This window comes from Hipposideros armiger, unplaced genomic scaffold, assembly GCF_001890085.2.
Source record: "Hipposideros armiger isolate ML-2016 unplaced genomic scaffold, ASM189008v1 scaffold_929, whole genome shotgun sequence".
NCBI lineage: Eukaryota > Metazoa > Chordata > Mammalia > Chiroptera > Hipposideridae > Hipposideros > Hipposideros armiger.
The window spans coordinates 279279-294069 of NW_017732279.1; the positions used below are offsets into that span (position 1 = coordinate 279279).

The window sequence follows — 14791 nt, forward strand, 5'->3', positions numbered from 1 at the left end:
GAGAAAAAAGAAGAAAAAAAAAGTCCCAGGGGCGTTTTGAGCTGAGACTTTTGCCTCAGACACGCCAGCTGAGCTCCTGCTGCGCTCTGGGAGGGACCGCAGGGCTGCAGGGACTGAGCCCACCCTGGTGCTGCAATGCTCTCCGCTCTGACTCCTGGGGTCCCACATCTCCTGCAGCTGCAGGTGCGGGCTGCACCTCTACACCTCTTGCTTCCCTCTTCCCCCACTCGCTCGGTGTGCCCACCTTTAAGTACTCCATGTGGGAGTCTCTTCGCTGCTCTGTGTGCTGGGTAGAGGTTTCTTTGCTGAGTTACAGCAGTTCAAATTGTGACAATTTCCAGGGGAGAACTCAGGAAGCCCTCCTCACAGCCGCCATTTTCCAGGGCATCTCTCGTCATGTAGTTTTTATTGTTGTTTTTTGGGGTTTTTTGCTTTGTTTTTTGCAAGCAAAGAAAATGCCTTAATTAAGGCTTCATTGGCAATGCCAGATGGGCCAACTATGGTCTAATCCAAACAGGAATGTTCACTCTTTATCATTTTTTTCTACAGCATCAAATCACATCCCCTACAGTGGCCCAGAGACATTTCTCCCATGGAGCCTAGGCATTTCGAGGGCCCTGCTCTCATAGTGTCTTCTTCTTTGCCTTTTTCTTTCCAGTCATGGTCTCCACAATTACAGCAGTTTCTTTGTAGTTTGAGTACTGTCACTTGAAAACTTCTCAGTGGATTCCATCACTTCCACCACCTCATGCTCCTATGCCAAAGTGCTGGGAGGGCTTCTCTCTTGCAGGCTGCCACCTAGCAGGGATACACAAGGACCAAAACCTAGGTTCCCAGTAACTAATAGTGTTCAGGGTTAACAGCCAAATCATAGCTCACCCCTGGGCCAAGTAGCTTAGCCAGAAATAACTTCTAGCAAGCCAGCTACATCCTGTTTTGACAGTCTTAGGCCAATGGTTTCCAGCTCACAGAAACCGTGCAAGTTAGCTAGAATTGTTTTGCTTACTAAAAAGGTCACAGAACGTCCTGTTTCTTTTTCCAATTTAGTAACAACAATTGCCTCTGTAGTTAAAGTCTATAAAACTACTTTCCTACTGGCAGAGGACATGTCAGTATCTCCTGGCTGCGTCCAGTGCAGGTACTGCCGTCCCTGGCCAGGTTAATAAAGGCTCTAAAATTCTAATTCTGAGTCTGGGTGTATTTTGTGCCACAATAGCATCCCTGGAGACCAGCAGGCACTGCCCTTCGGTGTAGCAGTCAGCTGGGGGCGCGGGCTGCTTGGGGCTTCTCACTCTCTTCTTGACCAGCTTGCAGAATTTCTCAAAGGCTTTGCTTATCTGCCTTCCATCTGGCACGTCCTCTGGAGCCCCTTCTAGGGTGAGGAAACTTGCTTCCTCACCCTCTGATTCGAGCTTAGATTCACCTTCTCCTTTAACTGCCACCTGCACCAGTTTCGTGTTCTCCGGACCTTTCAGTGGTGCATCTTCCAGACTTTCATCTGCTTTGTCTTTAGCTATCATCTCCTTTTTCCTTGGAACATTCTTGGGGAGGCCTTTTTGACTTGGTTTTGCTGTTGTTATATCCTTACAGCCCTGGGAAGATATTTTCTGCTGGGTTGAGGGCTGAGAGAACCTCCATGGCCTGGGGTGAACAGGGTGACAGGAGTTTCAATGAAGGCGGAGCCTTCCTTCTCAATGATCTGATGATTCTGGTCCAGATGGCACTTCAAGGGTTGCTGGATGGCCACCAGCTGCGGGCAATCATAGGAAGACTTCTCCAGGTTTCTCTCAGTCTCTTCAATCTCCTTACGCAGGGTTTCATTCTGTTCATTGTAGAGCTGAATCTCACCATCATAATACTCGTGGGCGTCTTTAATAGCTTGTTCCAGGGTCGCCATCTCGGACTGCAAGCTGAGCTTTGTGCGCCTCCAGGAGAGACAGCACCTGCAGGTCCTCCTCCAGCTGACCCTGCAGGGCGGACACCTCCAGTTCTGTCAGGAGCTTCTTGTCCCTCATCCCATTTGGAATGGCAGATGCTTGCGGGGTGGTCTGCATGATCTGCTGCAGGATGTTGACATAAGTCTGAATTTCTATAAGATTATCTTTGTACCTGTCCTTTGCCGCGCTGAAATTGTCTCGCAGAGAATGGGCTTTAAGCTGAATGCACAGGTTACATGGTAAAGCTTCGTCGACTTCCTCATTAACCCCTCAAGCAAGCATTTCTTTTAGCAGCAGTTGACGTTCACATTCATTTTCATACTTGCTCCTGAACTTGTCGAGAGCGTGCTGCGTCTCTGCGCCCTGGCGCTCCAGCCAGGTGCGCTCGGCCGCCGGGCCCGTTGCCCTCCATGCGGCGAGCAAGGGCGTCCTTGGGGCCCAGTAGCTCATGCAGGTGCTGGACGGCATCCCACTGCCACCGGGAGGACTGCGTGGCACTCTAAATGCCACATAGTTTTAAGTGATGGAATTGGGATTTGGACCCAAGGCTACCTAGTTTCAAAATTTGGCCCTCAAGTTGATGTGTTCTCAAAACCTGATGTTCTAGCACAATTCATAACAAGGAGAAACATTTTGGTCAGGATTTATAAGGAATGGCCTAATGATAGAGGTGGAATGCTTGAATTGAGCTTTGAGGAATGGATATAATTTCTATATCTAGGAAAGTATCAGGAAGATACTTTTAAAATATAAATCAGGTTACGGAAATTCCTAACTCGAAACTCTTCAGTGCTTTCCTTATGCTTGGAATAAAATCCAAATTTCTGACCTTGTCTTAAAAAGCTCTTCATGACCTGTCGTTTTCCTCCTAGTCTAACTTTGTCTCATACCTCTTCCTCCATCCTAGAGCCTTCTTTCTGTTCCCTAAACATATCTAGCTCACTCTTGTCTGCTCACATTTTCTCTTTCCCCGATTCAGTCTCCTGATCTTGTCATGACTCGTTGCGTTCTGTCATTCAGGTCTCAAAGAGGCCATACATCAAAAGCAGCTTCTTATTCACTTTCATCATATAAACCTATTTTAATTTTTTAACACTTAGCATCATTTGACATTTTGTTGTTAATTTGTTTACTTAAATATATTTGTTCTCTATTTTCTCACTCCACTTCAATGGAATGTAAAATATCCTAAAAAGCTAGACTAATGCCTGTCTTATTGGTTACATCTCCCCTCCTCAGATTTCTGGCAATCACAGTCCTCAGTAGATACCTGTGGAAGAATGAATTAATGAATGAATGAACATGGTAGCCTGGAGTGGCTGTGGATTGGCAGGGCCCACGATAATTGAACTTAAGCTCAAATGTAACACAATGAATATTTTAAAGTAGCTGGCTAGAGTACAAAGTACATTAAGGATAGCAGGATGTAAAGCAGGATATCTTGATATGGCCATTGTGGTGCTGTAGATCTTTGATTAATTTGCATCAAAATGGTTCTGGCAAAATAGATGGGACAGTGACAAAAATATCACATGACAGGTATTCATTGGCTTTTTTCCTCTTATGCCTGCAAAAAAAAGAGCCTGAATTTTTCCTGTTCACCTTCTTGATCTTGTGCTGATCAGATAATGAGAGCTGTCTCCCACTGGAAAGGAATCTCCAGGAGAGAAGGATTGGAGGAAAGCAAAGGTGGGATTGATTTACATAATAAAGGGGATGTAGTAAATCTTAGAGGTAAAGAATTTATCTCTAAGGCAGGTAGTCAGGGAAAGTGACCCATGTTCAGAGAACAAAGAGATTGAAAGAGTAGCAACTGTCTTGCAAAGAGGGTTTTTTTAAGGAGGTATATGGGTAAATAGGACTGATTAGGACATTTAGAGTGTTTCATGTGATGTGCTTCTGCTACTTCTCCATCTCTTCAAGGTACTCCAGTAAGAGAATTGTATGAGTTTTTCAAGGCTACCTGAGTTGGATTTATGTTTCTTCTAGATGTGGCAAGGCCAAGATCAGCCTCGAAGGTAGGAGTTTTGAAACAGATTCATTTAGGCTACATGTGTATGCTTAGTCTTATTAGTAAGTCATGCTGGGACACAAATCTCTGATCCTTACTTCTTTGATAACGCCCATTCCTACCACTCCTACATTAAAAAAAAACAACACAAAAAACAACAAACTAATACCAGGTTAGCGATTTCAGAGTTTAACACCTGATGCTTTTTCATCACTTTAAAAATATTTAACTAAATGAAACCAAATATATGTTTGTTATTGATTATTAAGGAAATAATGGACATATTATTGAGGTATTTCTGTGCAATTTGATGGTAAGATAAGTAATCATATAATGACCCAACTCTCTGCCTTATTTCCCCATAAATTTTCCTTCTTCAAATAAATATTCTTGATGAGATAACATTGGCCAAATCAGGAAGCTTACTAAAAACAATTTTCCATATATAAATAGATACCCAAAAGTACCATTATTAGGCTATTTGGTCTATCTATTCCCATTTGGAGTGAGGTTTTTAAGTAAGAAATCAAAGACTGAGAGACAGGCCATACAAAATATATGTTAATATGAAAGAGAAGAAGCAGATGTTTAGCTTATATTGATTAATAGTTTTCCCTGAGAAAAATAAATGTGGTGACATGATTCCTGATTATATATGGTTTTTCTGTTAGATGATTTTCAAAGACCATTTCATTTTTCAATCCGTTTCTTGTCTCCTGGCTTCCATGTTATTTCACTCTTGACCTTGGCTTGATCATAAAGTGGTAGCATTTATAGATGGGGTAAGGATGAGATAAAAATATGTTTTCCAGAATTGAAATAGTTGAAAGTTTATTTTATTTTTTTACTAGTTTGTTTCAAAATAATCCACATCACAAGTACTTAGTTAAAATGGTCATGTTGGAATGTTTATTTTATTTTTTTACTAGTTTGTTTCAAAATAACCCACATCACAAGTACTTAGTTAAAATGGTCATGTTGGAATGTCTTTGGTATTTATAAACAGCTGTGTCAAAGTGGCTTCTCAAAATGTTGTGTTCCCAGGGGGAGTTCTGGGTAAGGTTCAAAGAGGATTGGGAGTCAACTTAAAAGGTACATCTGTGTTAGATTCTGGGGGGTTGAGTGAAAGACTTGTGCATTTAGCCTTGATTCTGTAAGACCTAGGAAACTAGAAAGTTTTCCTTTTAATCCAAGAGTGATAGGAATAAAAAGGCACTTGTATTGCTGTGTGTAGTGGACTGTGGTCCAAACTTAGTTTCTTAGGTATTAAAAAATCTTACTTGGAAAAATAATAATAAAAAATAAAGCATGTTGCATTGACAGATAATTTCAAGAACTGCTAATTTGAACAAAGCTAAGCAGATTTCTGAGCTGTAGAGCCACCAGGGCTTTCAGAAACTGCTGGTATTTTGCATAACCATCCAGAGGGAGACAGTAGACACTGTTTCCTCAGTGGAAACTAGTTGTCCTGAAACACACTGACTACAGAATGCAAATGATTTTGAAGGTGAACAGTCTGGATGCACAGGGACTGGTGAGGGTAAGGATTATCCAAATAACCCAGTGGGGAGATAACGCTATCCCACCTTAAAAGTGATGGAATGATAGGTTGGGAAGGAAGTTCTCAATGTTTGGTAGATGAGAAGTGTTATAAAATGGTCATCCTTGAGATTTTAACTATCGCACATGTAAGTCTACACCCTTATTTTTTCTTAACCTATATTTCTGTCAATTGAGCATTTCTATCTTTCATTAAATATGACATGTCAAATTCATTACAGCTTGCTCTACTTACTCTCCTCCTATAATTTATTCGTCTCATGCCTCCATCTCTCAAGCTCTAACACACCAGTTATCTTTGATTCTTCCCTCTCACTACCTGAAAACTGATAAAAAAAACCTGTCACTTTTACCTTCTAATTATTGCTAATCTCTGCCTACCTTTCCATCTCTTCTGACTTCCCTTTATATTCTATTTCCAAAATTGCTTTCTTAAAATCAAGTTAACTCCATCTTTGGAATGCTATACTTCCGTGTTGCCTAAAGGATAGAGTCATCCTTCTCTGGGGGGACTTACATGATCTGGCCCAGGCTACACTCTTGCCATTTCTTGTTCACCTGAGCTGAGTCTGTTGCTGGATACAAGCCTGGCATTAGGTCTCTGCAGCCTCTGCGCTCATTATCTCCTGCACCTTAACTGTCTTTCCCTCTCTATTTGCTGAAAGCTCACTCAATCTTTAAAATTGTTTGTTTTCTTTTTGAAATAGGTTACGAAGATATTAAATATTTTGTCCTGTCACCATCCCTCATATACTTCAATGTTGCCATTTACATAGAAAAAGGAAAACAATATATTCCTACCTCTGTTTCCTCTATTGAAGTCATATTTCTCTTCTGAGTAAGCATTTTCTCTGATCTGGTGAATTTGTTGGCATGGAATTTTCCCAAGACTTTCTAAAAGTTGAAATAAATGATTTCTCTTGGTTCCCCTTTCGTCTCCTGTTCCTCAACATATGAATAACACCTAGTTAAATTTAGTTTCATTTTTTGGCCTGTTTTTTTTCTTTCTAAAAACAACTAAAAGCTGCTTATTTCATTACTAATAGTCATCATATCATATACTAATTTTCAACTTTGTAGCAGCAAACCAATTCCAAGGTCACTTTTCAAGTCTTTTAAAAACGAAATGGCAATATGCCAGTGGTTGTTGCAGTGTCCAATTCTAATGAAAGATTAAACATTTTAGCCAGCAATTTCAGTGTCCTCTGACTGCTTTAAAAACATTTGGTTAGACGCCATCTGTTCTTGGTGATTTATTCATGTCTTGTTTGTCCATTTTTTCTGAAGTATCCTCTCATTTATTTATTGATCAATTCCTTCGGCCTGTGCAATATGAAAGTCAATAAGACTATATTAAACAGCTACATTGTGCCCAGCATAGTGCTGGGTAATATGGGAAATACAAAACATTTAAGATATGCATCTGTCCTCCAGGAGCTTGTCTTTCTTTAGTTGGGGTAAAAACCAAAAACAAAACCGTGGCAGGCAGGCAACTCAAATGACGCAGGTGCTATTAACTGCAGTTACAAAATATATTAAGCTCCAGATCTCAGAGTCTCTTTAGCTCCATCCAGCAGCCCTCTCCACTTCCCTGCCAAGCCCTTCTATTACTCTGTGGAATTTCTAAGAGGTGTTTTTCATGTGCTCAAGGAAAGTTGACTCATATTCTTTTTTAGCATTCTCTTGGGCATTTATTGCCCAAAAATCTTTTGAGAGAACTATTTCACCATGGCCACTGCTATCAGTGGTGTCCTTGAAATGTTTGCCTCCCTGCCAGGCGTAGCTGACTCCACTGATGATTCTTGTCTATTCTACACTCTGGCTTGATGCTTCCACTTTGTTTGATAAAGAAATGGGAAGAACAATTGCTTTTCCTAACTCTCTGTTCCCTGACCCCCTGAAGTGTGGCTGGCTGCACATTTTGTCTCTCACCATCCTCTTTCAAAATGATCCCTCATCTTCTGCCTTGCCCCTCTTTTTAAGAACTTGATGTGGCTGGACAGTAAAATTTATTCTCTATTTTTTCAACTTGATTTCCTGTGTCTCTGGTCACCATGCACCATCTTCTTCCTTCCTCTTGCAACCAAAAATAAAATTTCCCATTCATATAGACTCATGGAAAGAAATGCTGGGAGGTATCATTGATCCTACACGTCCGGTCTTTATTTGCTACTGTGTAAATCCACAATGTATCTCAATTAAGCCCTACAGTAATCCTACAAGGCGGACACAATTATTCATGTTTTACAGCAGAATGGACTAAAGTTTAGTAAAAACTAGCTCAAGTAAACAACTAGTAAGATTCCAGTATTAGAAAATCTTGGCCCCTATTCCATGAGTGGGACACTGCAGCACTTTCATTGCTTGGATTTACATTCCTTTTAGTTGCAAAAACAAACAAACAAACAAAAGAAGGAGTATTTTGATTACAGAGCAACCAACAAAGTGAATTTAAGGCATGCTTGAACTTTAAGTTAAATTCACAGTGGCTGACTGATCCCTCCCTCAGATTTTTTTTTTCACTCTAATTTAATCCTCTAAGCCAACTTTGAAATCAATAAACAATAAGGCCTCTGCTCAAATCAGGCATCATCTGCTTTAGAACTTGTCATGTCTCAGTTTCTGATTGGCAAGTGAATCACAGCCAAGTACTTATTAGGCCGTTAGGCTCCATTCCAGTACAGTCTTCAATTATCTTTGTTATTGTGCAGCAAAGAACATTTGCTTGATGAGGTAGGGCTGATTTGCTTATTGTATCTTTCTGCATTCTCGTTAATCTTTCCAATTCTGCAATTTGTATTGGTTGTCTCGTTTTTAGTCTGAATTCATAAGAGCCTGCTTTGTTATTAGTGGGGTCTCCTAACAGTAACTAACCCTTTGGGATTTGCAGAACCTGTGACAAATCTCCCAGCCCGGAAGTCTTTGCAGGCTGAGTATGAATGGCTACACTACAGCAAACGGGGAACAGTGCTGATGTTTTAACTGGAGGAGATAGAATAGGAATCTATTAACCTTCTCAGTCACTGAAGCAGTCTTCTCTTCCTTCTTCTCATCCTGTGGCTTAAATGTAGTTTAAAAAATGTCTTTTCATATGTCTATGGATTGTCACTTATTCATTTTAGTCCTTTGGCCTTTTGGTAGTATATATATTCCATGACGACTCTAGACTTAGGCTCAATTTTACTGTAGGACAGTTTTAATTAAAGGGCCTCTTGAGCTTCCTAACAAGGTGTTTCCCATTGGGTGTTCCACATGAACTCTCCAGCTTATAATTAAATACTGGTTTAAAAATGTTCTTATTATGTCTCTTCAGAAGATCCCAAACAATCAAAATTGTATTCCTAGACTTTAGGGATAACCTGTGTTTTCTGTTCTTTGGACTTCCATAAGCATCTTCAAACAGTAGCTGCCTGAAGACAGATCCAGGTAGGGATCTTGACCTCCCTTGAATACTACTTAAGGAAAAAAGGAAACACTAATCAAGAAATTTCAAAAGTTTTCTAATCAATTGCTTTCTTTCTCAGTAGAATACTATTTCTGTAAGACAGTAGAACTCTCATTTCAAGGCTTGAAAAATGTACATTTAACATGGGAAGGAGGATTCACATACAGCATATAATGTAGCATGTGAGCAATAACCAAATGGCAAATTACTGTAAATCATTTTTTGGACAGAATTGAATATTTTGTAAAGAGTGGATTTTGAGGAGGGGAGTATGGGAGAAAATGAAATGTTTTTCAGAGGAAGACAGTGATAATCAAAATACTTGTGTTTTTACACATGGAAAATACCTTCATGTTTTAATATCTCTAAAAAATGTAGCCCCCTTCTTTCTAGGTATGTATCTGGAAGGAAGGGAAACATATACATTATAATTTATGTACCTTATATCGCTTGTACATTGTTAACTGATCATTTATACTCTTGTATCTCTTTGTTGTTGACTGTTAGACCCTTTCTGATGCCAATGGGAAGAGAGCATTTCTCCATTTCTGATCAAGTCTTATCATATTCAATATTGTGCAAAGATGTCCTGGGAGATAAAGTATATGAATAATGTTTTATGATAGCAATTAGTTTTCAGTTGATTATTCATTACTCATAGTGTGAACTCTGAGTGAAATTTACATTCTCTTCCTATAGTTAAATGTTACCATCAATTTAGTATTATAAATCTCTGCCAGATGTAAGGTAATCATGCTTCATTTCCAATATTGAATTGTCTTTGAGTGAATGATCATATTTCTTTACCAAGCCTTTTATATTAATTAATAATATTTTCAGTCTTTTATAGTACCATAAATCTTACTCATTAAATGAAAAATCATGGTTAATTCTGAATCATTAAATGAAAACTAATGACCAAATCTAACTCAATTCATGATAGTATCTTTATAAATTCCATGTTCATGCTAATCTTCATGAAATCAAATGTATGTATATACTTGCTTCATATTTGTGTTTTAGCCTTTATCCTAGTTTATTTTTTTCCAAATAGTTCTATGTTTGTACCTTGAACTCTCACAAAAGGTTTTAAAGCAGCTTACTACTGGGATCACTATGGCTTGCATATCTTTCTCAAATTATTTTTCAAATCTCTGTTCTTAGGAAAATCTCAATAGTTTGATTTTTATTTTCTTTTTAAAACATTTTGAATTTATTTTTTTTCATTGGTTTATTTTCAATACCAAAATTGTTCTCGTTTGACCAAAAACATTAAACAATAATCATCTAAGCTATTAATTGCAAAGACAAGGAATAATTTTAGTCACATGTACTCTTTTCTTCTTTTTTTCCATTATAAGTAAATAATGCTCTGATAAGTATTTGTACACATAATTTTTTGTGCATATTTCTGCTTATTTCCTTGAGATAAACATTTAGAAGTTGCATCACTAGGAAAATGTTCATTTAGGCAAATTTTTATCTTTGCCTAAATTTGATATTTGAATAATATACATATGGAATTAAGTGTTTGCATATATTTATTGACCACTGATGTTTCTTCAATTATGAATGGCCTGTTTACTAATTTCCTTTTGACCATGTATCTGTTGGAGTTTTCATCTTCTTATTGATTTGTAAGATATTAGTAAATTTGTGGTATTAATTCCTTACATATTCTCCTTGTATACACATTTTATTTGCTGAACTCTATTAATCTTTTCTTTATAATCCCTTTTTTAAACTAACATATTCTCCTTGTATACACATTTTATTCGCTGAGCTCTATTAAGCTTTTCTTTATAATTCCTTTTTTTAAACTAAGAACTTCTTTAGCACTGTCAAATTAAAATTTAAACATAATTTCTTTTAGTTTTTTTCACTTCCCCCTATTTACCACTTTAATAAATTTGTAATTTATTTTGTTTCTTACAAAACTGACCTATTTTACCCACATTCTTGCTTTCACCATTGGCCTCATATGCAGGATGCAATTAGAATAGTTTTCTAAAAAATTTGATTAATTTTACCTTCTTGCTTATAAACCTCATTCTCCTCTTTTTTCTGTAATTAGCAGCTTTACTGCTCTGACTCCTGGCATGAATCAGAGGTGCCATGGCATGATAGGTAGAAAAATGGCCCACAAAAGATGTCCATACCCTCAGCTCTGGAACATATGAATATATTACAGTTCTTATGGCAAAAAGAACTTGGAAGATGGAATTAAGGTCATGGACCTTAGGACAGAGAGACTACCCTGGATTATCTGTGTTGGCCCGATGTAATCACATGGACTGTTTAAAAGTAGAAGAGGAAGACAGAAGTGTCAGTCAGAGATATGTGATGAAAGAATAGGTAGGAGACATTCGAGGCACAAGAGAGACTTGACCCTCCATTGCTTGATTTGACAATGAAGGAAGGAAGCCGTGAGGCAAAGAATGTTTGACCTTTAGAAGTTGGGAACAGCCCTCAGCTGACAGCCAGCAAGAAAATGGTGCCTCAATCTGACAACCGCAAGGAACTGAGTTCAGCCAACAGCCTGAATGAGCAAAGAAATAGATTCTCCCCTAGAGACAGAGAGGAATGCAGCCTTGTCAAACTGCCTGTAGCCCAGCAAGACCCATGCCAGCCTTCTGACCTACACTACTATACAGTATTAAATTTGTGTTGTTTAAGCTGCTAAGTTTGTAGTAATTTGTTTCAAGAGCAATAGGAAACTACTACATGAGACCTTATGGAATTTGGTGCTGGGCATATCTGGGTCAAATTCTGATTCAATCTCTTAATACCTGAGCAAGTATAGAGCTTTATTCACCACCTACCTCATAGGGCTGTCATGAGCCAGAAAGTAGTTACGATAATAATAGTAATAACAATAATGACAATAATAATGCTAACAATATTTTAGCAATATAATAATATAGATACATACACACATTTTTAAAAATAATGATTATTGGCAACATGTATTGAACATTTACTGCATGCCAGATAATTTTCTAAGCACTTAATATGTATTATTTCTTTTAATCCTTACAATACATCTCCGTTATATAGTGTTATTATAATCCCCCATGCCTTCTTTTTTCTTACACATAAAGGACAGAGGTATTTTTAAAATAAAAATAAAAAGGACACAGAGGAACAGAGATGGTAGGTAACTTGCCTAGGCTCATAGTCAAAGAGTGTTGGAGCCAGTACACTAAATCTAGACGATATGCCCCAGAGCCTGCATGCTTAAATCACCTTGCTAGAGAGCTACTCTATTGTTGTTGTTTTTGTTTTAATATTAACCATTATGCCACAGCTGCTCCATTATGATTGTTTTTGTTGTTACTCTTATCATCCCAATATCCACAGATGATACAGAAGTAGTAGTGGGAAGACTTACATATGGGATTTTGACTTTAAACAAAGATTGCCTTTGAGTCTACTGTATCATTAGATCAAAGGACCAGTTCAGCTAAACAGAGCCTTTAAACCTGGTCTAGAAGTGACAATCCCAGAGTCAGGTGACCTGCCTTGAAATACCAGAAATTATTAAATTAATCTGCGTATTTTGAATAGTTTATTTTGTGTCCATGTTCTAGTTGTATAACTGATGTTCTAGTTGTATAACTGACCTCCCTAAGAATATATACCTTTTGAAATCATGAACTAAATCAGATTGATGAAAATGTCAAATGCCATAACTATGAAAATAGTTTCATAACTATGAAAATAGTTTCATAGTTTTATAACTATGAAAATAGTTTCATAGTTTTATAACTATGAAAATAGTTTCATAACTATGAAAATATGAGATAAATCATTCAAATATGTGGCATAACTATATTTTGGAATTTATTTTGGAAAAGGTCAAGAAAAAAAATAATTGTTGGATTTTTCACTTATATCCAGAGGGTCTATGTTTTGTTCATCAGTGTCATTGCTTTTGTAACACGTTTCCTCTGGTTTTCACAGTGTTTAGCCGTGGGACTCATGGCTGACAAAGTGGAAGTGTGTGAGAAGTCAGACACTGAGATGCAATGACCAGTTGTTCAATATTATGATACCACTGAAATGAATAAATCTGTCTTCCTGTGGGAAACAAACAGTACCTTGTTCTATAGCAGCAATGTGTGCAGAGACGAGATGCTTGGAGAGCTCTGGTTGTGGTGACAAAGACAGGACTGAAAGCCACAAACGAATTCTCAGTCAGATCAGACCCGGGTCCCAGTCTAAGTAAATGCTGTACTTGGTGGCCTTCAGAATTCCGCAGATGGTGCTCGCATTTCACTCACTGAAAAGGCAGCAATCAAACTTTACCCCAAATCTGGACACAAAGTATAACTGGACACCTTGGGGATGGCAGGGGAGAGATTATTCCAGTCAAACCTGGAAACCCTATAAGCCTAGACCAAAAGAAAACCTTTATTCACCTCTGTGATCCTTATCACTATGCTCAGTACTCTTCTGGTTTTTCAATCAGTGTTTAATTTCTTTGGCAAACTCTACTCCACTCATGGTGTATGTATATGGTACTCACTTATTTTCAGTCATAGGTGATGATCTCTCAGTGAAAGCTTGAGCTTAGAGATTTCATCATCCTTCTAGTCTGCCTCCTGACTTAACTTTACCAACCCATTGTCCACTCAGAAACCAGTGGGATGTCTCTTAAGAGCAGGTCTCTGATTATGACTTTTCTTGCCCTCCCACAAGGCCAAAATCAAACTCAAGTTCAGAGCCTCTGGAATACCAATTACTTTACTATGGGGAGAAATTCCACATTACTTAACATATCCTCAACAGTCTTTATGTGTGTGTACCTCACCCTTGTTAAAATCTATCCTCAACAGTCTTTATGCACGTGTACCTGACCCTTGTTAAAATCTCCTGTTCCGTATGTTGCTGCAACCTAGTTCTGCCACTCTACCCTCTGCATGCTATACTCCAGCCACAATGAGTAGGTTCCAATCTCCAGTGTTTCCAGCTTGCGCCTGCTTCCACGTGTCTGCATTAGACACTCTTTCTGCTGGAAATGTTCTCCTACCACCAAGTACTGCCCTTTACCTGGTAATGGCCTCTTCATCCCCCTGTCTTCTGTTTAGAGTTTCTAGATGCCAGGATGAATTTAAGTGCCTTCAGACTGTGTTCCTGTTGTACCCTGTATCTTCCTATTTGAACACTTACCAACAGTGAGTAGCATCTCGCTATTTTCTGTATTTACAGTAGACTCCATGTTCCCTTAGAATATGGCCTATTTCTTGTCTTCATTACCCATCACAATACCTGGCACAATGGACAATGAGCATCTCTTTATGTTAAATCTTTCCACCATCCAGAGTCTGGGAAGGATTTGGGTTGTTTAGCTAAATGTAAATCCACAAAGTAGAAAATCAAAAGTGATACTTTATGAAGTTCTAAGTTGCATTGATACTACATATCAACTGTCAAATAATTGAAATCATGGATGAATTATCCTTTTCTTCAACTTCTTCTACAATTTGTTATCTATATGTCTATACGAGCAAGAGCCACAAAACTTTGCAGTCTGTTAGAGACTGTTGCCACCATGTCACGTAATTGCATTTTTATAAGCTAAAAGTGTATTCTTTTTCTTAGTAAGCAGAATGATGATCTCTTTATGTATATATGTATGCATCTGTCTATCTTTGAATGTTCACGGTCATTTCATATGCATTATGTTATTTATTTCTCATAATATTGCCTTGAGGTGAATAGTACAATTTTTATTATCTTTATTTTATAGATGACACAACTGGGCTCAGTGAGCTTACTATTTAGCCTGAGCCACCAGACACTGAGTGACAGACTGCATATACCTGGTTCATGAAC

At 38.2% G+C, this 14791-nt stretch overlaps 1 pseudogene; it reads right to left on the minus strand.

Annotated features, from left to right (window-relative positions):
* Positions 1 to 1109: 1109 nt before the first annotated feature.
* LOC109375330 (filensin pseudogene) lies at positions 1110 to 2839 on the minus strand (annotated as a pseudogene).
* Positions 2840 to 14791: the final 11952 nt, after the last annotated feature.